The sequence below is a fragment of the Sander lucioperca genome, chromosome 13 (genome assembly GCF_008315115.2).
Source record: "Sander lucioperca isolate FBNREF2018 chromosome 13, SLUC_FBN_1.2, whole genome shotgun sequence".
NCBI lineage: Eukaryota > Metazoa > Chordata > Actinopteri > Perciformes > Percidae > Sander > Sander lucioperca.
In genome coordinates, this window is record NC_050185.1 from 12,720,001 (window position 1) to 12,745,437 (window position 25,437).

At 38.9% G+C, this 25,437-nt stretch overlaps 1 protein-coding gene across 1 annotated transcript in view; it reads left to right on the forward strand.

Annotated features, from left to right (window-relative positions):
• The first annotated feature begins 11,864 nt into the window (after positions 1-11,864).
• zbtb20 (zinc finger and BTB domain containing 20) overlaps positions 11,865-25,437 on the forward strand; it is a 32,567-nt gene continuing 18,994 nt past the window's right edge. Inside the window, exon 1 of the mRNA XM_031320111.2 lies at positions 11,865-12,100. The gene's annotated coding sequence lies outside the window, so the exon portion shown is untranslated. The remainder of the gene's footprint in view (positions 12,101-25,437) is intronic.

Sequence of the window (25,437 nt, forward strand, 5' to 3'; positions counted from 1 at the left end):
CACTGAGAGCATTTCCATTTATGTACATTCACAAATCTCCATTATGATAATTCTTGCTAAGATTTGAAGAGCACTCACCCATAAATATGTTGCCTCCATCCTCCTGTGCTGCTGTGCTTAAACACTATAGTCTTTTGGCTCTATGATATGCCTCTGACCAAAATGTAGGCCAAGGACAAATGCTGGTCATCTAAACAGGCTAAACCCAAGCAGAACATTCAGATCACGGGGCCGCTGACTGAAAGTGGCCAGATTTATCTTTACCAGGGGCCAATTTTCATCAGAACTGCCTCATTCAAATTACCTTATATTTGTTATGGCATTTGCTTTGATAACTTTTCAATTAGTCATTAAATAATACATAGTAAGAGAAGTGTTGTCTCCAAAAATCTAACATTTTAATCAAGAATACTCAATACTGAAGTTATGCAGACATGTACAATTCATTGTTTTTTTATTCATATAATAAAACTAATACTGGTCTTGTTGGCGTCTACCTAGCAGAATCTCCCTTTCCCTTGTCCAAAAATAGTCAACTGCCATAAAAACAGAGACAGTTTCGGGGTTGTCAACTTCCAGGAGACACACACAGGTGTCTGCACGTGTCATTTTTGTGAAAGTGTCACTTTGTTGGTGTTGTTTAGGGGAATCATTGTGAGGGAGATTTCGGCGGCTGCTAGCCGGCCCTGCCTTCTCTCAGTTTTGCAGCATGGATGTCATTGAGTGTGATGTGTGAGCCCCCCAGGAAGTATTTCTGTGTCCCAGAGCAGTTCACTGATTAGGCTGTCGTATGTAACATTCGTTTCTGAGCGACATTAAGGTAAATATCTCACCAGATTGTGTTTGCATGCTGTAAGCAGGCTTTGGGCTTTGCTAGATTTTCATTGCAGTGGAGCTGTACACCTGCTAAATGTCAACAGGAGTTAAGAATGGCAGCCTAGGTATAGAATCATGCACTCACGGGATCATATGCTGTGCATTTTTATCTGATTATGCTACCCATACCCTTTACTCACAGGTCTTTTAAAACATGAAGTACCCTCATTTGTTTCTGCTGCTTTTGACATTTTGAAAAGGCAAAATAATGTGTAGAGGATGAATCACACCCCAGCTTTGGAGATTTGGTTAAAGCCCCTAAAAATGTGGTTTCAAACCTTAAGTATTTATATAACAAACATTCATTACTACATGTGCAATAAGTAAAGATTTTGAGTAACAAGTATTTATCAAGAGTTTAGAAATGTTATGCTTGTGTTATTATGTGAAATAATCAAAACTGTTAACTAATTTTGGAAGAAAATGTTGAATGTAGTGTGTCACCACTAGTGACTGGTGTACAGACTGTGCCATTGGTCTTTGCAGTTTATAGAGGGCACTGTATAACTGCCTCTTTGCTACTCACACTGACAAAGAAATTATTGCTCTCATCTCAGAGAACCTGCCTTACACTGCCACTGCTTTTTGGTAAAGAAAAAGAGAGCTATTAACATTGCTTACTGTAAAATTGTTCAGGACACATGTACTTCTCACAAAGAGACGGTGACGTGTGTGTGAACCCAATTATCCATTCACGTGTTGAGCAGGGATTGTGACTTCATTGTCATCTTGTTGAATTGGTTAGACTCTTGACTAAAGAAGTCTTCATCATTATGGCTAGCCTAGCACTGCTTATGCTGCCAGGTGGGCATGAGTGGCAGCCTGAGCCTCATCTTCTCAATGTTGCATTTCCTCAGCTGTGGGTCCACTGCTTTAAATCTGAAAACATGTTATAAAATTGAAAATATTCCATAATGCCTATGGATAAACTGAGAAGTTGTCTGGCTGTCCAAAATGCTGTTCTGAAGTCTGAAGACTGTGCCACGCAGAGAGAAAATGCAACTCAAACCCTCCCTGCACACTGTATGTCAGTGGACGGTGAAAGTAAACCAGGCTGCGACAGAGTAGAACACTGTAAAAGTGTGGTGGGTGTTATATAAATGCCAGTACCATGACTAATACATGCTGAACATCACGCCAAGGATCATTTTAAGTATCAAGTTCCTTGCTGATTACATCTAGGTGTCAAATCCATCAAATACAAACAGAAAAAAGACAAAAACAATAATACATTCACCATTTGCAGCCAGATACTGTAGACCGTTTAGTAAACAGACAGCACACTTGAACTGCCTCACTCACTGTATGATTTGGCACCTCACTTCCACTTGTCAGTGCATGCTGACTGCCTGGTGAAATGGCATTTGGCACACTGATAAACCTAACACCAGACACAGTGAACAAGGTACCTCCCTGACTAACACTAGCCTATAGCTTGCTACCTTGCACTAACCTATCCCTGCTGATTATTCCCACCAACCCACATCTTGCTAATTAATAAGCAGCTGGGGAATTCCAAGTCTGCTAATATATTCACTTGTCCACTGCAGCATGTAATGATATAGCTCACATTCATCCTCCTGGCATGTAAGTCTAAGAAACAGAACTGGTGGTAGGAGTTGAGATGTTTTTTTCCCCCTGAAAAATACAATACATTTTGCAATAGAAATCTAAATGGGATTATCTAACCTTGTGCAAATGTAATTTGGAGTGGAAAGGCAGGGTGCTGGAAAGCTTTAATTGCTCCCACATAGGTGGAATTAGAAATCATACCTTTTAATAGTGAACTTATTTAGGGGGAAAATACACATCAAAAAGCAATACTATGTCTTATGGCATGTTTTGGTTAAAAGTATGCCTATTTAATTGAATCGTAACCATGCACTGCATTCAGTAAAATTAAAACCCTCTGCATGCACAGTGCATTCTCCCATCACATGTGTAGCCCACACTACTGCCAACACTACTGCACTGTCTGAGCCAAAGGACAGCATGCGTTCATCTAAGTTTTGATTATATTACTGGAGTGAATGTATATTATGTAGTGAATATATATTATGTATTTTCATGATGACCTTCTGCTAGTTGGGATGTAGCTTGATTAAGCATGCGAATTAAGGAGTTTTCATTTATTTTTCCATTTATTCTTTATTGTAAAACATTCTTTTGTTAATTATTTGTTCACTTTAAGCCTGAAGGTTGCCGGCAGCCTTGGCTGAAATTTCAATTCAAAGTACCTTTCCCCGTTAGTTATTGTACTTTGTTTGCTAGGTAACTCACCACGTGGCACATTTCACATTATGTATTTGAAAAATTAGTGGTTTTTTTTGGCAAATTCATTGATAACATGTGCTTAGGATATGGTAAAAGTTGTGTTTCTATCTGCATATGACATGGTCAATACAGCTTTAGCAGACAACCCCTATATTTCAATTTTCTTCCTGTTATTTCCCATGAATTCAACATAAATTCCCTTAAATACCCATGGAAAGTTTCCACCTTGAATATTCCTGAAATTGTGCAACTGTAGGTGGGATAGATGAGTGATGAAATACATGTAGCATTTATGATTCAGATAGATAGAAGCTGGTCAGAAATGGGTAAGGAAGAGAAGGCCTTTAACTCCCTGAGTGTTGACTGGAAGGCAGCTGCTCCTCCTTCAAGGCTGCCAACAGTGGGCTAACAATGTTCACTTAGCCAACCGCATGCCACGTGGCAGTGTGCCTTTCTCATTTTCTCAGCCAAAGATACAATGTTACTCTCCCCACTTGGGAGTTGTAAATCTTAACACTTGCTTTAGGTTAGTGTGTATTTAATACATAAGAAAATGCTAAATTGTAAAATTGAACAATAATCTTTCACATTGTTTCACTACATTGCATTCATGTATCATACAAATTGTTTTTTTTCTTCTATTTTTATCCAAAAATATGTTTCAATTGAAGCTCAATTTGACCGTGATTAGAACAAACAGGTTTTCTTTTACTGAATAGCAATGCATTCAGGGATTTACACCATCTAAGAAACAAGTATTCTAATATTCAAACAGACAAAAAAATCTAATTGATTAGTGTTCAGTCTAATGCTGCATTTCTGAATGAAATGAATACATAGTGTTTACATCCTTCTGAACTGCTTTCTAATTAATTCAAGAAAAGTTTGTGACTCCACTAATATAATGTTTGCAGTTATAAAACATATCTTCATTGTTAAACTTTTCAACCTTTATACTGGCAAAGCAACACTACCTATCATTGTGCTGTGGTTGATTTGAAAAGAAATTCTGTTGTCTTATTATATGGAGTTGACCGCCATCTCCTGGTAAAAGTCTGTACTACAAGAAATCAGCCTGCATTTTACATATGGTAAAGCTAATGAATTCATGTCACATTATTTTTAATGTCAAACTTTAACTATTGCATATGTTGACAAGATAACACTACATGTATGGACAAACTGTAAGTGGGATGGTGGCATCACATCAAGGTAAATTTGACATGTTACAGAAGGAAAACCACAGGTGTAAATAATAAATGATGGCTGAATTCCAATTAGCTGCTTCAGTTTCAGGGTCCTGATATTGTGCATGCAGGATCACTGTCACACTGTCATGTCTTACCGGGACACTTGAATAGAACAGATTCATTGGTAATGTTATTAGTAACACCTGTACTTTTCCGACTATGACAAGTAAAAATGCTGTGAAAAAGGTCAATTTAACCATACAGTAAGAACAGATTCCCCCTTCCCTGAATAAATAAACCTTTACTTGGAGTTGTCTTTTTAGCAATGTTTGGGATGTTTTGGGGTGTGTACACCATTTCCTGCTGATGTATGTCAGATGGGTGCTGCCAGCAGTGAACAGGTTGTGCTTATTAAAGCAAGGCTTGTGGCTACAGTGTCTGGAACTCAAAACAAGTTGAAAAAAATTGGAAGAAATTCTGTTCGAAAGAAAGGACAGTGAAACTGAACATATACTGCCAAGAAGACCTGTTTACTTTATTCAGTATTGTCTTTTTGAACTGCAGAGCATCTGTTAGCTCGCTTGCTCAACGCCTGCGTGGCATCACAGTGTTACGAGCCACAGTCTATAGATGCCATGTCAGGTATTCAACTCTTAAAATAACTGACAGTAATCAGGGTGTGAACTGTTACAAGTTTGACAACTAAGTTACACTTACTGCCTTGAAGGAAATAAATTATATTATACCCTCAACACTGGAGTCTATAAGTGACACTGAGGCTAGTTAATGTATTAATACCAAGTTAAAAGACACTCCATCATCCAGGAGGCATCTCCATTGTACTCAATGAATGAGGCCATGGAGTAATTTCAAGATGCTAACGGGAATTTTAACCTTCTACTTCTGCCCATATAATACAATTAAGATAAGACTTTATTAATCCCACACTGGGGAAATTCCTGTGCTACAGCAGCTGCGGTCATGTTTTGGGGTTGGAGGGATAGAAAGCAGTCTTCCTCTCAAAGCCACCAGCCGTTGACAGCAAATGGGAGGATGTCGAAGTCCATACTTTGAATTGCTCTGACATTCCTTCTCATGCCTACTGCCACCTGCCACCTGCCACGGTTTTGATTGCCAACCAGTCACCTGTACGGTCATTCAAGGTCTTGGCCGAGTTTCTGACAGAGCAGTCATTGAAGGATGAATGTCCATGCCTCCTAGGGAGAGGCGAAATGGCTCAGACACCTGGAATATACTCACTTAGAAAACAGCCATGTCCAGCTGATGAGCTTCCCAAGGCCTTTGGAGGAGCCAAGTGCAGCCCTGCACTGGGACACTTATCGTCATCAGGTCATCCATGAAAGCTCTAAGGGGGCATGGTCAGGGGGGCTTATGGTGTTACACTTACTGACATGTTTTACATATTGATGGAAAGGGTGAAGACGATGACTCCAACGGGGTCTCCTGTGAAAATCCTGTGCACGCACTGTATCCAGTTATGACTTTTGCACTTCAGGCTTTTTCAATTCACAGAACAACTGGTTAACATTTAAATTTACATCATATAATGTTAATATGTATGAAATAATTCAAATTTAACACAATGATTAACCTCTTTTAAAGCACCAACATGAGGTTATTTTGTTTCAGGTAAATAAGAGTAAAGGGAAAGGGCCTCCAGTTTAAGACAACAAAATGTATTTTACATAGACATTTGGATAAAAGCTGAATTCTAATCAGGGGAGAGAAGTCATTTTCAGCATAATAGAAGGGTTGAATTATTCACCATCTTATCGCTATTCTGATGCAGTATCTGGGTGCTTGTGGTCGGATGAACGAAGTTTGTTAAGGAAGAATTCTTGGAGACCGGTGGGACGTTATTCTTATATCCCAGCTGCAAGGTTGACACAGACAGGGGCCCTTGTGAGCTGAAAGGATAGTGAAGAAGCCTATTAATAATTTATACCACTTGGACCGTGTTCCCCGAAAAGACAGCATTGCGATAACTCATTTATGTTACCTCCATTGTCTTTCTAAAAGGGACAAGAACAAGACAGCAGTTTGGTTGAACTCTCGTTGTCTTTGTTTGAGACTATCGCAGGTTCAGTCTCAAGATGTCACTGCAATCCATTTACAGTATTGAGTACATATGAATCAAATATATGTAAATAAGACACACAATTTGAAATATGTTGATAATATTTGCTTTAAGTGTAACCACAGACATACTGTGTGTATCTATAAGTTGTTTTATGAGTAAGATTGCTTGTTTTGGAAAACTATGACATTTTGTTCACTGAGGCCATGTGCTGTATTAGTTATTGCTTACTGGTAATTTCTATCCAAACATGTCAATCTTATAATACAGCACCCTCCTGGTGTGTGTGTGTGTGTGTGTGTGTGTGTGTGTGTGTGTGTGTGTGTGTGTATGTTGTTAGTACACAAATGATTCCTCACTTTACTTGTTCTGTCAGAAGGTTAAAGTACAAGCAGCACTCCAGTGTGAAGGTAAATCAAACTAGCGATGAGTTACACCTGACAAAAGAGATACACATGAGCACCTGATATTACAGTTTCTTCTTGTTCTTTGTTTTTTCTTTTTCATAAATCCTTAACCTCCGATGGTGCATGACTCACAGAACAGTTGGTGCTATTCTGTAAAGTGGAAGAGCTACAGTATTTGTCTCACCTCACACATGTAACCTGGATAAAATAAGTACAGTTTTACAGTTTCCTGCGGAGCCGAATAACAACTTGGTAGAAACAGAGAGGAGTCCCAACCCAAAAGGAACAAAATCACATTCGTCAGTATGTGAAGAGACCTATTTTTTGTCACATCTGTGATCATTTCTTGTGAGTTTCAATGAAACATGTAATACTAATGTTGTCACTGACATACTGCACACCCACAAAAAAAAGTTATTTTAGGCCCAATAATTGACAAACTAAGACCAAAGACCAAATAACCAAAAAAAAGACGAGTAGCTTACAAAGCATGTTATTGTCTGTACTTGTCAACTATCTGCCTGCAGCCAGTTTTGAAGATAAGAGACTAGTAGCTTTCTGCATTGCAAACTTACTGCGCATTACAAAATGTTAGCAGTTTTAATTTTAATGGCCGTTCATTTTATCTCTCACAAACATAAAACGTTACAAGGGACAGGACAAAGACGTTGTGTTTGCTGTTGTTTCTTTATAGCTGAAAATATGTGAAATGTGGATTATGAGGAAATAGAAAAATGGCACTGTTGCTTATGCTCCTGTACACTATGTATGCAATTACATATTGTGAATGAAGACACCCTGTAGTGGATAGCCACAATAACAAGGAACAATAAACAATATAATGTACACACAACTGTTTGCCCTTATGAATCATTTTGAGTCAGCATTGAGTATCAAGGTGTGTCTCAGTTGATTCATGCGTGGATTGTACACTGGAATTCACACATGGGTTGTGACTCTGTTTTTATTTTTTTTAAGTAGCTTTGTACAGTTAAAAGGAAAACAAATCTATGTTAATTTGTCCTCCAGATAACACAGAACAATGACGTTCTGTGGAAACATTGTAGGAAAGTGGTAGTGGAGTGTGGCATGATGGCTGACCGGTTTAACCAGCAGGAGGCTTGTTTAGGTAAAGTATGCATGACGCTGAAGAGGATCAGCAGCTATACCACACTGCCACACATGTATTCTTAGATCTTCACCTCAGTGACCTAGTGGACTGCATACACACATTTAGGGTCATTTTAATTTTGTGCTATTATTCTACAACACTTCTGTTAATGCCTGCTAATATATATAGCTAACAGAAGCTTAACCTGGACCTAAACTGTTTTCTGGAGAGCAACTCTTAAAAGCTTGCAAACTGTTCAGTGTGCAACACCTTGAGGACATTAAATTATTTATGTAACAATAAGAAGGAATAAATGGAGCAATCCGGAGAAAAGCCCTGTTCCTTCACACATATTAACAGGTTTCTACTAGATAGGTTTAAAACAAAGCAGCTTAGATAGGTACATTTTGGACAGAAATAACATTTTAATTGCACTGCAAATTGAATGCAAACTAATTCCACTCGCCGCTAATCCAGTTTGCACGTTGTCAGTTGCCATCCAATAATGAGTTGTCTAGACTGTCTGTAAAATGAATAGTCCATGGGCCATTCACTTAGTGAAATATTAAAAAAGTACAACATACCCAAGGACAAGACCTGAGTGGACTTGTACACTAATATTTTAGCTAATACAGAAGCTATAATGATTTATTTTCAAATTGAGAGTAATAAATTGTCTAGTTTTTAGCCCTAAATAGCCTACAAACTTCAATCTGAGAAAAACCTTTTGTGAGTGTTAATAGATTTTGTCGAAGGAACCAATGTTGACATCGACATCATCATCTAACTACATATACTACATACATTTGTGAATGAGAGAAAATCTAAGCCACACATGGTATCTGAAAAGGCTGGGGACAGCATAGAAGCAAAATGAATGAAAGGATGAACATATAAATAAATAAATGTCTATAAAGAGAAGTCATATTGCTGCACTCTGTTGGTTACATTTAAAGCTGAGTGAGACATGACCTGACCTGCCAATGTGAAATTACAGTCTGTTCCTATTTTACCACAGAGAACATTTTAGCTGTGGAAAGAATTTGGTTTTCATCACAATCACAACAAGTACAGAGAAATAAATTCTACCAGTGGGGAAATGAATAAGGAATTCCCCAGTACTGAATGAATAAAGACCAATTAAGCTTGATGTGTATTTACCTCAGTCTGTGTCAGGTGTAACAGTGGTCAAATTTGACAGTCAACATGCTTGTTTAGGTTCCTGTATCAAGGTTTGGAATTTTACTCAAACCAAAGACACATAGTAAAAGCTGCAAACGGATTTTTAAGAAATGATAACTTTACAGATCTGGCAACATTTAAAGTATCATATAATTTGGTTTTCTTGACTGAACTGTTGATGAGGAAAAGCATTTAGAGATTTCAAATGGGATGACTGCTATCTAGGTTTATAGGGAGGAACTTGATTATCTGTTGAGAACTTGGCCGGTGATTATAGCCAGTATAGGTTCTGATCCTGCACTTGAGTACGTCCTTAGCTTATTGTTTTTTGTAAACATTGCAAATGTCCATATATATATATATATATATATATATATATATATATATATATATATATATATATATATATATATTATTTGAACTGTTTTATTATGTTGAAAATCAGAAATTATCTCACAGTTCCATGCTGTTTCTAAGCCTCAGGGAAAGCCTTGCCAACCAAAGGTGATTTTTTTTCCCCCAATTATTTTTTATTTTAATTTTATTTTTTAATCTTGTCATAGAGAACGTATGATGTACCTGGAAAGCTTAAACATGTAGATGAATTAATATCAATCATATCAAGTATATTTTATTTTTATAACCTATTTTTTTTGTGTTGTTGTTGCATTTTTTCCACATTGGTATTGTATTTATTAATATAGTACATTTGGGGGAAAAGGGTGTATGATTGTAATATAATCTGTATGTTGTTTATTTTTATTGCACTATTTTTTTTTTAAATAAAGCACATATAGTAACAAGCCTTGCAAAATAACTATTACTATTCAGAGAATATCCTGTTTTTGTATTTCTTCTATATAAATAAACATAAATATTATAAGCATATTTTAGATTACATTTTTTTTCTCATGGTGGCAACGATACGCTGCCATAAAGACCAAGTCCAGCCAAAAATGCAAAGCACTTATGCCACCACTAAAACAAAATGTTCTCTGCGTTGAATCCTCCCTGCACGTGCTGCCGGTTGAGCCATGTTAATCAAGCGGAATATCTACAACACTGTTCCGGGAAGGCGTGCACCACACGGATCTGCCGTTTCGACACGTTCAGTTTATGATCCTAAAAAAGACATTACTGACTTTAAATTATCATTAAAAGCATTTTTGAAACGTGCCTCATTGTCGGATTGCAAAGCAGCGCGTTAAGGCCGGTGGTAGCGTTCCTACAGTGTTCCTGGTTAATGTAGGTCAAAGCAGTGACGGAAGGGTGTCCTCCGTTGAACCCGCGGTATTAATCCACTTCCCAGTCCTGCAGATGGCGCGCACAGTCAATTGAGTGCCCTGGGTGCTCACCACGGTGCTCACACAACAATATCCGTATGGAACCTACCCAGCTTGAGAGATGGCGATTGTCTGAAGTGAAACCTCTGTCTCCGATGTACAGCTGGAGGGCTATGAAAGCAAAGTTCAAGAGTGCAGTTTTTTTCTGAACTGAAAGAGAGCTTTTCACAGGCCTTATTACGCGCAGCAGTTCAGACTCTTTATCATAATGGTCGAGCCTAACCTTAGCTGACCTCTTTGTCAGTAAATGCTTGTCTTTCAAGATGCAGAGCTGCTAACACTGAACAGCCTCCACCCTGTAGCCTATACTAGAATCACACACATGAATAATATATTGAAAGTATCTATTAGACATTACCCTCAGCGTGGTTCATTATTCTGATCTGAACTACAGACAAGCGTTTGCGCACACACGCACACCTGTCACTGTCTAGACAGGGAGGGGGCATTAAGGCGGTGGGTGCGGGGGGATCCCACATGACCCATTACTGCTTTATTCTATGCCAACCAGAATATCTCAAGGCGTTGGATAATGACAAAAAAAAAAAATCAACAACAACAATAACAGAAAAAAAGCAATCGCTCTAGTAAATCTGATTGGCCGGCTGAACCGACACGATTTTTTTTTTCTGCTCGCAAACTCGAGGTCAGCTTGGGACGTTAAAAAATAAATAAATGAGAAAATAGAAATGCGTAGAAAGTAGAAGACACGGAAGACAATCTAGCTTGTTGGTGGCGGAAATGATTGACGGCGCAGCTGTCCAATGAGAGGCCGCGGCGCAGCTGGCTCACTGTACTGGCAGAGGCGGTGACCAATGCAAAGTTCATACGCATGATGGACACATAACTGACAATTCCCTTGTCCTTTTGATCCAGACTGGCGATAGATTTGAACTCATTCACAATTGTGAACGCTGATATTTTGAACTGCAAGTGTTGGACCCCACACAATAAAAAAGACATGTAAATGAAATACAAATGGTGTGGTTTATGGGTAAGGTGGACTCTCTCGCTGGGGTGCAACATCACTACGAACCTGTTTTAAACCTCATCCTTCACAGGTTTTGTTACGCATCATGGCTTTCATTTATGAAATTGCTGTGTTGCTGCTCGAACAGGAGGAGAACACTTAAACACCTCGAGTAGGAGGAACACTACTACTACAACTACTATTACTATAACTCCCACCACTTGCAGAGAGCCATAATGGAGCCGGCTTCACCGTCCCACTGTGCTCCCTGCGATTGGGGCACAATAATGTTGACGGGTTTCTGATCCAACCCAAGACAGTGCACAGTTCTACCAATGGCAGCTTTAAGTGAAAAGGCGTGCCTGCTTCCCTGTCACCCCCCCCCCCACTCCTCCTCCTCCTCCCCCACCACCCCTCAAAGTACTCGATGTATAGTTAAAAAATGGGAGGGCACACTTGAACTGAGCTGCTCTATGAAGGTAGGCTGCAGCGTGTGTTTATTGATGAGATGAAAAGAAGATGGAAGTGAGAAATGAAACAAAGTAAAGGAGCATATTAAAAAAAAAAAACTATACGCGCTTCGTCGGGGGAAAACAGGGGGAGTCGTGGAAACGCTGTCTACACTTTTTGAACGAGCTTCGAAGTGCAGGTAAGACATTTTTAAAAAGTAGGAAAAGGGATGGGTCTTTACAATATGTATAACGCTATTATTACAGAGGATAAATTAGAGGAATTTCTTAGATAAGAGATATAAAACATGCTCGTTGACTTTAGGGTGATGTGCATGAAATAGCCTACCACGGACTTCCATGTAGTTGTGGCTGGCTTTACCAACCAAATATTTAAGCTCTACATATCGGAAACTTCATTCTTTAGAGGATTCTTTAGAGGATTCAATAAATATGACGGCAGCGTACGTAATGAAATGAAACGAGTCCCTCATGTTACGGGGCTCAGTTTTGGCTGCTTGGGGTTTTATCCATTTATATTCGACTACAAAATCGCGCTGCCCTGGCATGACGCAAGTTTCCTCATCTGTCATTATTCTCAACATGCCCCATAACCTTTAGCCCTTTACTTTCGGATTTGCCCGTGAGTCGGGCAGGGGACACTTGAGAACAACACTCTGGGCAAACAGTGTTCACAGGTCTGTTTCTCTCAATCAGCGAAAGCCTCAGCGTTGCTCGCAGACTGCTTGTTCACATTTTACAAAACTGTGAGCCCGGAACAACTGTAGCAGCCGACGTGCGCATTTGGCTTTTAGGTCAGTCAGGCTATTTGAATCGGAGGAAAGGCATTACTTTATTGCTATGAACCACTGTACTATACTCTCACTTGAAATCTATTTCTAAAATACATTTCAGTTTGTTGAACTTGCCGGAAACATGGTTTTGATGTCTAAAATAGGCTGCATCATTATAGCAGCGACTCATACACGCGCTTATACTCAGACAGATGTCTAGCCTACATTTTTTATGAATTAATATCGATACGGCGTGGCATTTATGAGATGAGGTTACATTAAGGTATGTGGAGGGAAGGCTGGCTAATATTGTGTCTGAAGGTAAAACAATACTGCAGGTTCAGTTTCTGAGATAAATCACAACTAGATCCAGTGGGACTCTGGTCTGGATTTTTGGTCTCATGTTTCTCCAAAATGAATGATCTCTTGAATTGTCGCAAACCGCTTTTAATCATTTAGCCTACAGTTTGTGAAAATGTTTGCGACGTGAGGATGTTTTGGCAAAGGGTGGCCTAGATATGGGGCCATGCTCTGGTGTAATTAAAGTTGCAAGAGACGCTTCCTGCGTGCCTTTTGAGACATTTTGTTGCAAAATATTAATGGGCAACTCGTGATTCCTTTGCTCTTGCTTATTAGATAACAATATAGAGACACTTCACCTCTTGAATAAAGTTAAAATAGGCTATATATAATATATAGGTTATAAATGTTGCGTTGGCGCAATAAAAAATAAATGGAGCAACGACTGCCCAAAATTCACAGAAAGGGCCATGGGGAGTTGAGCCGGAGCAACATTGTCAGTCAATCAGAGTCAGTCCTGTTCTTTTGGGCTTCATTCTATCCGTGCGCGTCTGTGTGTGTGACTGCGAAAGGGACAGAAAGCGTGCGTGTGTGTGGCAAACAGATGTTGTCCCAAAGCGCTTGGCTTTGTCAGAGAAAGAGAGTAATAGAGCATGTTCTTGTTTCTTTATAAGCGCCACTGATGGTTTCTACAGCACGTTCTGTGTCTGATTAATAGGCACAGGCTTGCCTAAAGCCCAGAAGTTGTACGCAGGTATAGAGCTTTGCGTGAACACATTAATCATGTCAGGTTGATTCTGTTGTGGTCACTGTAGCTGTTTACGTGACAGAACGCAAGTATCCAAACGAGATGGCCGGTCCCGGGTTTGACACAGGGGAGGCTGCATGAGAGCGCAGCGCGGCGTCCAGCTCTGGTCTGTGTGTATGTGTGTGTGTGTGTGTGTGTGTGTGTGAGCACACCTGTGTGCGTGAGTGTATGTTTTTACCACATAATTGTGCGTTCATATCCCTTCTCACTTTTGTTGTGATCACTTCCTCTCCCCGCCTTCATTCAGAATATGTTTCCACAACGTAAATGGGCTGCAATCCTATAGGCTTGGTTATGTAATTGATGGCTGCACTGGATCGTTTGTTTTCTGAATGGACACATTTGGAGAACACAGAGCTGAGCGTGCAGCCCAGTGCATAGCAGGAATCAAACATTTCACTTTGATGTGAGATTTCAGCTGGGCATGATTATAAATCTGTCCTATTAATTGGAGCACATTGATTGACAGGCTGCATGTGGTTGAGTAAAGTAGAAATTCTATTGTCACATGAACGTACACTGGATGGAATACCCTTCATCTGAAAAGAAACTCCAAATAAACTTAATACGTGTATTTTTGGACATTTTATTGTTTGATGAATTGGAGGGTACTTGTCTTATGTGTGAGTGAGCTCTCACCAGGACTTGATGTTAAAAACTCTTGTTTTATCAGCACAAAGGTGTACAGTAGCTGCTGAGAGAGAGACAGCCATTATGTGCCTTGAGCGTGTTTGTTGTCCAGAGTATCAGGTGCCCAGTTTTAGCTCAGTTATGTCACTAATGAGTATTTATATGTATATATTCCACATGTACATTAATATTCACTGTGTTAGAGCCATCGCCATTCGCCAGCTTTCTGTGTCACGGGCTAAAACCCACCCATGACTAATGAATATTTAAGAGCATGTCTGCAGACCAAGAAAACTCATTATTATATGAAGGAGACCCAGCATATAAACTGTAGACCTCCCCAGTTAAAGGCAAGGAAGGAAGGGGGGGGGGTGTTCAGTTAATCTACACTCAGCAATCAATCCCAATTTTCTTTTGACTTCACCATCCTTCACTCGTCCTCTTTAGCTTGTCACCTTCTCTTCACATTTAGCCATTTACTTGACCAACAAACTCGCATAATGTATCTGCAGCATTCAATTTTAAAATGGTTTTTTTTGCACATTTCTCCCATCTGATTATTGGGATTTACTTAAGTGAAAATATGTAAGGAAACCATGCTGTACTAATGTAATGAGTGCTTCTTTGGAAAATACATAACAAAAAAAATAAATCATCTTGTGCTGTTCATGCACACAGATGGCAGGACAGTAGTCCAAATATTTTTAAGCGCAGCAAAGGCACTGTTGCCCAAATAGGCAACATAGAGACATCTCTCTGAAGCCTCCGCAATGCCACATTTCTGGTTATTCCTTCACCAGGCTTTTAATCCTGGTGGTCCATAAACTACATACTTGAATTTAAAAATATATGTTCATTATGTTGTTTCAATGCTACGCTCTTGAAAAGATGTTTAGGCTTTGGTGGTTTATTGGACAGTATGTAGTGGAAAGGACGGGAAAGGTGGGAGAGAGCATGTAATATTGATCATGAGTGGAATTCACCTCAATCCACCGTTCATTTTGCATGTATATTGTTAAGTAAATTGTATTTTAAAATGTATTATAATATTTTATGTATCATTCAAATTTAGAAAGTGTAAATTTGGTTGCAAAGTAAGCATACACTGGCATATAATAATAAAATAAATAAATACATTCTTGCATGCAGCACTGGTGGATTTTTAGAGATGAAGTCAAATTAAAATTGTAATTCATACTTCTAAGTAGGGTATTTAGTATTTCATAGTATACCAAAAGACGTAAAAAAGAAATATGCACTTGAGTCCATCCTGGCACTTTGTCTACCCCAGTTGAACATATTTGGCAGCCATTTTGGGAATGCAGTAGAGATCCATCGATATAACGAGCCACTTTGTGGGTTGCATCCAGAATGTCACAGTGCTTCTTAACAGCTTGGCCTTTTTGTCTCAGACAGTGTTTATCCTTTTCCCTCCTTTTTTGTTCCTGTATAATTCTCGTTAGAAGAATATTCCCCCATGGAGCAAAACTAATCTTTGATGTGATTGCCAACTGAGACTGTTTTCAGGTGCACATCCTTAAGGTAATGTTAAGTCTTATACTTAACTACAGAATAGCCTTTAAGCCTTTAGTAGACTTAATATTTAAAGATTTGTTTGTTTTTTTAGGAAGAACGCATGAAGTTTCTCACCTGATGTTTATTGCAAAGACTGCTGTTTTACAGCAACTGTAGCTTTCATAATTTGAGTCCCCAGTTACCATGGTAACCTTAACAAAAACTGAGATACCTCTAAAGCTTCAGAGAACTGTTATTTTGTATTAAACATGTTATGCCTATTAATTTCCCTCGTATCTCTTGAACATAGTAAAATATAATCTAATTATTGACTACTAGCTAGCTCTACCTTGGTGGATTGTTAGCATTCATGGATTTTTGCAAACGAGAAATTATTGGCAGGCTAGCTGCCTCCTGGCTAACTGGCTTGGGTCCTTCTACCCACAAAGCACCTTTTTCACACATAACATGCTTCTCTTCACATTATATTATAAATTTTATTCTTGAAAATACTAATAACACAATTACAAAACCTATTGAGAATCCATACAAGTTGCCTTTGTAATTACGGACAGAATTTCCCCTTCAGCTGCATTATGCAACACAGAAATGCTGTTCAGATGAGTTATGGTGATTTCCTCCCAGCTCTAACGCAAAGATGAAAAAAAAATATGTCTTGTTTAAGGCGAGGGAAAATGTATCTTGTTTATTGGTGATCATTTTTGCCAGGATAAAAACATTTTGGAATAAACTAAATGTTCTGATTTGGCAACCACTCAGCTATATATTATACTTCCATAATCCTTAAAGAAGACTTTCATGACAGCTGTATGTCACATTTTTGTAAACTGGCTGAATTTGTCAATCCATTGAGCAGGATTTTTTACTTCCCTTAAGTAAATTAGGTAAATTGGCAGTAAGAATATAAAAGACTGGTCACGGAAATGACTTTTATATAATGGAATTTTACTCAAAACCTGATGACTTTCAGAACATGCTGAAAACTGACAAACCAAACACTTTAAGGCATGCTTTTCAGTTTTCAAAGGACTTTTGTTTTGGAATCTCCCCTCCCTGCAAGTATCACAGGAATGTGTAATGAAAGCACACATTGAGACTGAATAAGTATTTACGAATGCTGTTGTCAGGAAGCTTTTGTTCGGTTCTAAAACTTTATAAAGTCTTAAGAACACAGTCCTTTAAAATATAAAATGAACATCCCACATGAAACAGTTCAACACACACTTGGCCCAGGATAAGCCTGCTGTGTCTTACGTTATTGTTCTCACATAAATGTGGTACAGCACCAGAATTAATAGACTCTAGTACAGTATAATTATTATAAAATGTTGTACTGTAAATTACATGAGGTACAAACACAATCCAGTTGTCGGTGTGGCCATGTGTTTCCATTACCTTTGCTGAAATTGCTAACAGACTCTTGATTCATGCTTCTTTATATTTGCAGTGCTGGTTTTAAAACTTTTCATTAAAAGTCATGTGTTTTAGGAACTGTGCTGTATCATCCAAATATCATGTAACAACTTGAACCAGAAGTTGTTTTTTTAGATGTACGCAACTTGTTGTAATAATGCATTTTTAAATCCTATATACAGGCATTTAAAATTAATTTGTATTCCCTCTCTTTAAACTCTCTCTCACACACACACACACGCACGCACGCGCGCACACACGCACACACACACACACACACACACACACACACACACACACACACACACACACACACACACACAGTCCCAGGCATTCAACTGATGTGAAAAATGTATCCTGGATTCTAATAGTGAAGTTGTATGTTTGCCAAGGTGCATGTGTGTCCTCAGTTCACCCTGCTACCCATATGGTTTTCTACAAGTCATGGTGAGATCACTGCCTAGTTGAAGGGGGAAAGTATCTTACAGTAAGAGGGTTTAAGAAAATAAAAAAGTAACTGAGTCTTCAGTAACTTTTTAACCTATTTTACATAGAACGAGTGCTGTGTTTTCTCTGCTTCTATCTTGGCTTCAAGAAGGCTTTTTAAGCCTCGTGCAAGTAAACAGCACTCACAGCAGCCAAAATGTTAAGATTGTGCACAGTCTTACTCAAGGTACATCGGTATGCACTGTGCAGTGGGTAAACTTAGGGGGAATTATTTACACAATAGTATTTGTGTTGGGGTTTTATCACAAAATGAAGATTGCTGGAAGTATTTCGACATAATCTAAAATTTTATTAAAGTTTTTATTGACTAAGTTATTATTATTTGTTCTGTACAGCTGCAAGAAATCACTGTTAGACAGACATTATTTCTTTTGAAGTAAATTCTTTAACCAAGAACATTCCTTTTAAATATTCATTTTTATCATGAAAATAAAAGGAATATCTGCTCTGATACTGTCTACATTGTTTATTGCTCTGAAAATGACCTTGATAAAGACAGATTTCAAAATAGACTCCCTTCATCAAGCTGGTAATCATTATTAATTTGACTAACAGCTCATTATGGAGAAAAGAATGTTTTTTGTTCTCAGACTGTTGCGGGTGATTTACTACAGTTGGTCCACGTGACGAAGGAAGATCATGTGTAATCTGTTCAACAACGCACAATTTTTTAATTGTATCAAAGTTGCTTGTTTAACAGTACTGACATTGCCATCAAAAGTTATTCAGATTATCCTGGTAACATCAACTCTAGTTCATAACACCTGTATTACATTTTCAGCACAGATGCAGTCCATGTGTCAGGCTTTAGGAGATGTTAAGTGGTTAGTGCACCAATGTAATAGTTGTCAGTTGTGGCTGTCGTGGCACTTTGAATAACATTCCTTGTGGCAGTTGCTATGCAAACTAACATTAAGCTTATTTTTCTATTAATTATTTCTATGAATAGATCAACCAACATGAATGCAATTCAGGAAAAATGTCTTTGGCCTTTGATTGCAGTAGGCTCTGCTGTTTGCTGGTATCTCAACGCTCATTCATTCACTAAATATTATTTCATTTTTCGTCGTGTCCAGGGTCATTTCCCATATCCCAACGTGCATTGAGAGGATGGCAGGGCAACACCCTGGACATGTCAGTGGCTAACACACTCACAAATGCTACAGGAATTAGTCATTGAAGGTGTACTTTTAGATTTAATTAACGTAAAACGAAATGAAAAATTTCAACCTTCCTCCATAAATTACTTAGAAGTAGCACAGCCTGTGGCATGATTTTGGTAGTGATGCTACCAGAAACAGCTGCTGAGCTTAGGTTACACTCTAGGGCTTAGGGGCTATAGATTGTTACAATCTTAGATAATAATTCTGCTACATTCAAACAGACCACACTGACCAGCAATTCATGTGCATTAGTGAGGCCAAAAGGCCTGATGATTATCATAAACGGAGCTGATGGGTGGTCATGGGATCTCTCTGCTTTGTGCTGTGAGTTGACTGTGTAGTGACCCTGCTTTCTCTATGTATAACAGATCAGAGACGACAACCTCAATTACACCAACATTAAATCTTAATGGATTGTGGGAAGTGTAAAAATGGCTGAAAAGACCAAGTAGTAGACGAATACACAGCCCAAGAGGCATCACTTTCAAAACACCGTATATGTCTTTGCAACAAAGAAAGGTATGATATGATCAGTGATAATATGTGGGGTTTACAACTCATAACATGCTATAGAACTGGTAAAACCACACTGCAACATTGTTTTTCCCTGCAGTCAGTCCTGAGCTCAGTGGGAAATAAAAATAGGTTGTCACACAAGAAAACCTGCCTGCAAAACTAATTTACTAGAGAATTTTACATAACCATCACAAAGCACAGCCTTAAATAAGGAAAATATTGCTCAAACTTCGACTTCGATTTTACTGTTTTTTTTTGTTTCTGATGCAATAGAATTCTGAAACAATAGTTTCTGATTACACATATCTAATTCATTGATGATAAATGTGGCTCATATGAAACTCATAAGCAGTGTTATAAGTTGGATTTTACAAACATTATTGTAACTTTATGTGTTCACTTCTTGTCATCAGATTTTAGGGCTGTTGTTGAGGTAGGACATGTATAGTTTTCTCCAAAGATGTAGTTACTGAGTAACAGTGTGTGTCTTACAGTATTCTTTGGATATAGTAAGTCGTTTTGTAAAATGACTCTACCTGTTATAAATGCCCTATGTTAGCTGATACTCTCTATAGATTACTGACCTTATGTTCTTATTTAAAACCCTTTTTTCATGAAGCTGTTCAGTGTGCTACATTGTTTATTGGAAACATTTCAATCAGCTCACATTTCTTTTTAACTTTGTCTTTACTAGAATGTCACTGATACAACACTAAAAGGGGTGAAATCTTCAGTTTTTAACCTTTCTCTCATTTCTTGGTTGGCTTGGTTAACAGGGTTGTCTTGCAACACAGTATTGTATGGATAAAGTTTCTCTCCCCTCCGACTCAGACTAACAAAAAAACCTTACCTTTGTGCCAGCCTAAACTGCGCTGCTGCATGTTTGAGTCAGTATATCTAACTTGTATTGCTCAGCCAGCCTGCAGCCCACTGGACCAGTGGTCCTAGCTCTTGGTTAAAGTGTGTATAGGGCACTCATTTGGTCGACTATGTTTCAGTGTGTCAGCATTTACGCTTTTAGATGGGTCATATGTCAAATGAGCTGACAAGACATATATAATCTGTATTTACGACACTAAGCTTGCCAAACTATAAATACACTAAAAAGTGCTAACATCCATAAGGCTCAAATTAAACACAGAATATCGTTATTGAGTCATCTGGATTTTATATGTTGTTCACGTAATGAGCAAAATCTGTAGTTGAAGAAACAGTATGCTGAAGGTATCTTTAGTTTACCTGAATAATGACTCACTATTATCTCAGCCTGATGGCATGTGGATTGCTGTTGCTGTAGCTACAGGCTGAAGAAGTATGTTACATCATAAAACATTTTGCAAAGTTTCATTTGCTTCTGCATAGTTAACAAGCAGCATGTTATCAGTTTTGCAGCACATAATTTTGTTAGGCTGCTGAACCCTTTTAAAAGTATTGAGCTTGCTAGTTTCTGGGAGAGAGGCTAGCTCGCTGACCGTTGAAGCACAGACCAGCTAACAGAACGTGCAGGGTTGTGCTGAACTGCTTAAAGCACCCTCGTGCATTCAGCTATGTGCGGGACCACCTCGGCACTGGCTCGTGCACCCTCGTGCCGCTGCTGGTGAAACACATGGTACAGAAGTTCTGAGGCTGATCACAATCACATTCACAAATGGGGAAATAATGAAGTAGTTGGTGGTTTTTTCAGATTTTTCTTCACCGACAATCTTATTCAATTACAGGTTCACTCACTTCATGCATTGACTCCTATTATCAAATTATCATCACCTTTATACCGCTATAATGTCGTAATAACCTTGCCATAATTCACTTATCACACACACACACACACACACACACACACACACACACACACACACACGTATGTATATATATATATATATATATATATATATATATATATATATATATATATATATATATAAATATACTACAATCCTATAAGTGTTGTTTATGAAACTCTTGAAGGCTTGTGTGAACACCATTTCTTTTTTTGTTTCCTGAACTACTTTTAAATACAGTACTTGTTAGTGTGTGTTAATTCTGTTTTGTCTTTTTAGTGACAAACATTGTATACACTTAACCTAAACGTATCCCCAGGCTGTGCTGCACTCCACAGTGTATGCTTGTTAGCAGAGGTCTCACACGATCCTCTCATAATTCAGCACAAAGCATCTTTGTCATGCTTTATCTCCCAAGGACATAAAGTCAGGAGACACTTTGTTTCTCTCGGAGATATAAAGGTGCTTCAGCACCTCTATTCTACACAGTTTGCTTGTTGAGGTTTTGCTTGCTTACAGTATTTACCATCCAGGCATAAATAGACACATATGAACACAGACATATGAGTTGATATATCTTGCCAAACAGAATTCCCTAACTGCCCTTCATCATGATACACAAGTAATGGACAGAAAAGTCCTGTATAAGCATCTTTGTAGGTTCATGAAGATCTCTCAATGGCCCGTGAGGTGCTTTTTTGGAGAGGCAAAATGTCCTCGACAAGTGTAGTAGCTGTAGAGAGGCAGTTGCTGTGGACACTTGTGCCTAAATGATAACTCTTGAATTTAGCATTATCTGCTTCGGGGGTTAGAGGTGTTTTGGAGACTATCATATGAGTAGTCAGATGGTTCTTCTTGGTCAAATGCTCATTAACAAAACCCCAGCCAATTGCCAGTTATAAATGAAACATTTATTGCCCCTAGGGGAATTTGCTTTCACAAAGAGCGTACATACATGATAGCACGTATTATAACAGAAAAAACATTATCTTGAGAGTGTCCCTTTAAGCACCAAAGTGAGATACTGTCTTTATAATTTGAATGGCCATAAGCCATTAAGGCTATTTATCTTTTTTTGTCCTCTATGCTCTTTTTGGAAACTTCATAAAATACATTGTGGAACATTTACGGATAGCACTAATTTGAACGTTTGTGTGCCTGAAAAAAGTAGATTATCCTCCCATCTGTAAATAGACAAAGGATCTGCTATGGATAACGGGTGGTGGTGGGTGTGTTTTTGACAGAAAATGATGAAGTTGAACAAGCTGTCCTGTCAAAAATATATTTAAACTGTTCTTTACTTGTGTAATGGTATTGTAGTGTGTGTTATTTGTTTGCTTGAGGAATTTATTTGAAAGCTGCACATCCTGTCACATCCTGTTTCATTGGCTTTCAGTTGGACTGAATGTGTTATCGCATTGATCTGCTGTGCTATTTGAGACATTTTAGTGGCAGTGGAACTAAACATGAACAGTTAGATAATATTTATGGGGACAATAAAGAGTTCACAACAGTTCCAGTTAGTGTATGATGCACAGAAGTGCATGAACATAATACAGTTATTCAAGCAATCTCGATTGAGCAGTGGCCATAACATTACACTGGCACTCTGTAATTAGTTCACAATGCTTTGACCAAGTAAGAGAGCATTTGCAACAGGAAAAAAAAACGAGTGGTGAATTAATAGAATGCTATTTTACAGCGTTTGCATATTTTTAAACTGTCCCTGGTGGTGAGCTTGAAATCAAGACTGAAGTTGTGAAGGAAGAGTCACTGGTCTGTGTTGTAGGTGAAGAGCCAGTTCAAAGTACAGGAAGACGTTTCATGTCGAAATTGTTAGGACAACCGGGTTTAAATGTAATTCATAATCATCATCAGACGTTTAGACATTGGTGGTGATGTTATGTTACACCATACAATTTCAGTTAAGGGAGAAGGAAGGAACAAAAAAAATGTTGTTTCAAAATCTTGGCTCAACTTGTCAACAGCCTACGTGCTTGTTGATGGTTTTCAGTGACTGCTATAAAGGCAAATCAATTACATTTTGAGACTGTGAGGTGTTTTCTGCTGTGTCTCCTGAAGTGTGTGTGATTTAGGTGCATGAGTTACCTTACTTGTTAATTGCTTCACAACGTTAGAGACGAAACATTTGAATGTTATAAGAGACACAGTGCGCTAAATGACTCAGATTCAATCCAATGTGTCCAATCAGGCCAACACAACATTGTTGGGCCGAGATGAATATTCAGTCACCTAAAAGAATACTTTTTAATTGTGCCGATCAAAGGGAACCAAGACACAATTAGTTGAGGTTTAAGAAAATGTATTTAAGTCTGAGATGTTGACTGATTACAGTGAGTTGCCGCTGTAAATTGTTTTGTCAGAGGAGTGAAATTAACGTGCTGTGTCTTTATTGAACACACCTTGAAATTATCACTTGTCAGATTAAAACTTCAACACTTGATTATTGCTTAAAATGTCCCAGCGTACTCACCACACATTTACATTGTGTACTAAATTACATTAGATCACATATCCGGACCATACTATTAAAGCATGTTTTCTAGTAGTGTATATGCTAATGCACTTGGGCTAAATGGATGATTGAAATTAATAATTACAATGTTGGACAGTGATGGTTAAGCAGCAGAGATTTCAAACAAACTCATAAATTACTATTAATCAGGTGTAACACAAAAACACTCTTGAACTGCATCAGATTCATGGAAGTGCTGTATGCACATGCATGGACATGAGCTTTTCACAATGCCCCGTGGCCCTTTTGTCTCCTGATTTAAATGTATCAAGAGCCTTGAATATATGCTTGTAGTGTGTGTGTTGTAAGCAGTATTTGCATATTCAGGATGTATATTATTCACATGGCTGATACTGCTCCTTTCATAAGCATGCCTCTTATGTCTGTTCTCACTCAATCCCATCCCCCATCCTCACCATTTTACCCCCCCCCCTCCCCACCACCACCACTATCACCACCACCACCACCACCCACTACCCCTTTGATTAACTAATGTCCAATTCGATGCAGCGTATTTCATGAGCTTGTCACTTTATACAGGCAGCTGATTAACCTGGAGTCTGGCTGGTGAAGTTGCAACCCTCGTCTCCCTGTCTTCTTTTTTTTTTTTTGCCCCCCTCTTCCCCACCCTCCACCTCTCTTCAGTCTTTGTTGTGGCGGCAGCAGCAGAGCATGCATTGCATTGGCGGTCTGAAGCATTGTGTCTGATTTCCAGCAGACAAACTGACCTCTGGGGATTTATTGACAGCAAACTCCACAGAGGCAGACACAGAGCTGGGAGCATGGAGAGGCAGGGGCGGAGGGTGTTGGGGAAGGTTCGTAGGGAGGGAGGGAGGGAGGGAGGAAGGGAGGAAGGGAGGAAGAGGAGGGGGCACAGAGGGAGAGACAGACGGAAGAAAAGACGGTGAGTGAGTTTCAACGTGATGAAACAGGAAACAGGTAGAGGCAGGCACACAGAGAAAGGGATCAATATGAGGAGGGAAAAGACACACCCCAAATTTATTTGAATTCAAAAAAAAAAATTTGGTGGAGCGTTAGGAAGTGAAAGAAAATGGCTGCCTCCTACAAGGATCTAATTAATTTTGAAGGATCATCAGCCCCTTTAGTCCAAGGCAGGGTACAGGAGGGGGGGGGGGGGGGGAGAGGGAGGGAGACAGACCCCTGGGCTGATTAGAATTCACTGCAGGTAGGCGCTGGCTGCTGCTCACCCACTGTGTCACGGCTAAAATGGAATCACTGTTGTGAGTGGCAGTCTGGGCAACTGAAGCCTGCTTCCCTTGGCCTGCTCCTTTGTTGCCAGCATTCACCTCACTTTACCCCTTAGGCAGGTGGATTTACATGTCTGGATGGGCGAGGGAAGCCAGATAGGGAACATATATGTATTTGCATTGTCTAACAGTAGGCACACAAAAAAGGCCCATGGCACTAGAATACACCAGTTACATCTCGAGCTAACCGCTGCTAGAAAAGAAAAAAGGTCAATTATTTGCCACTGCTATAGTTTCAAGCATTTTGGCTCATGTTTGTGTGCAATATTAGAAAGAGTAGGCTTTAAC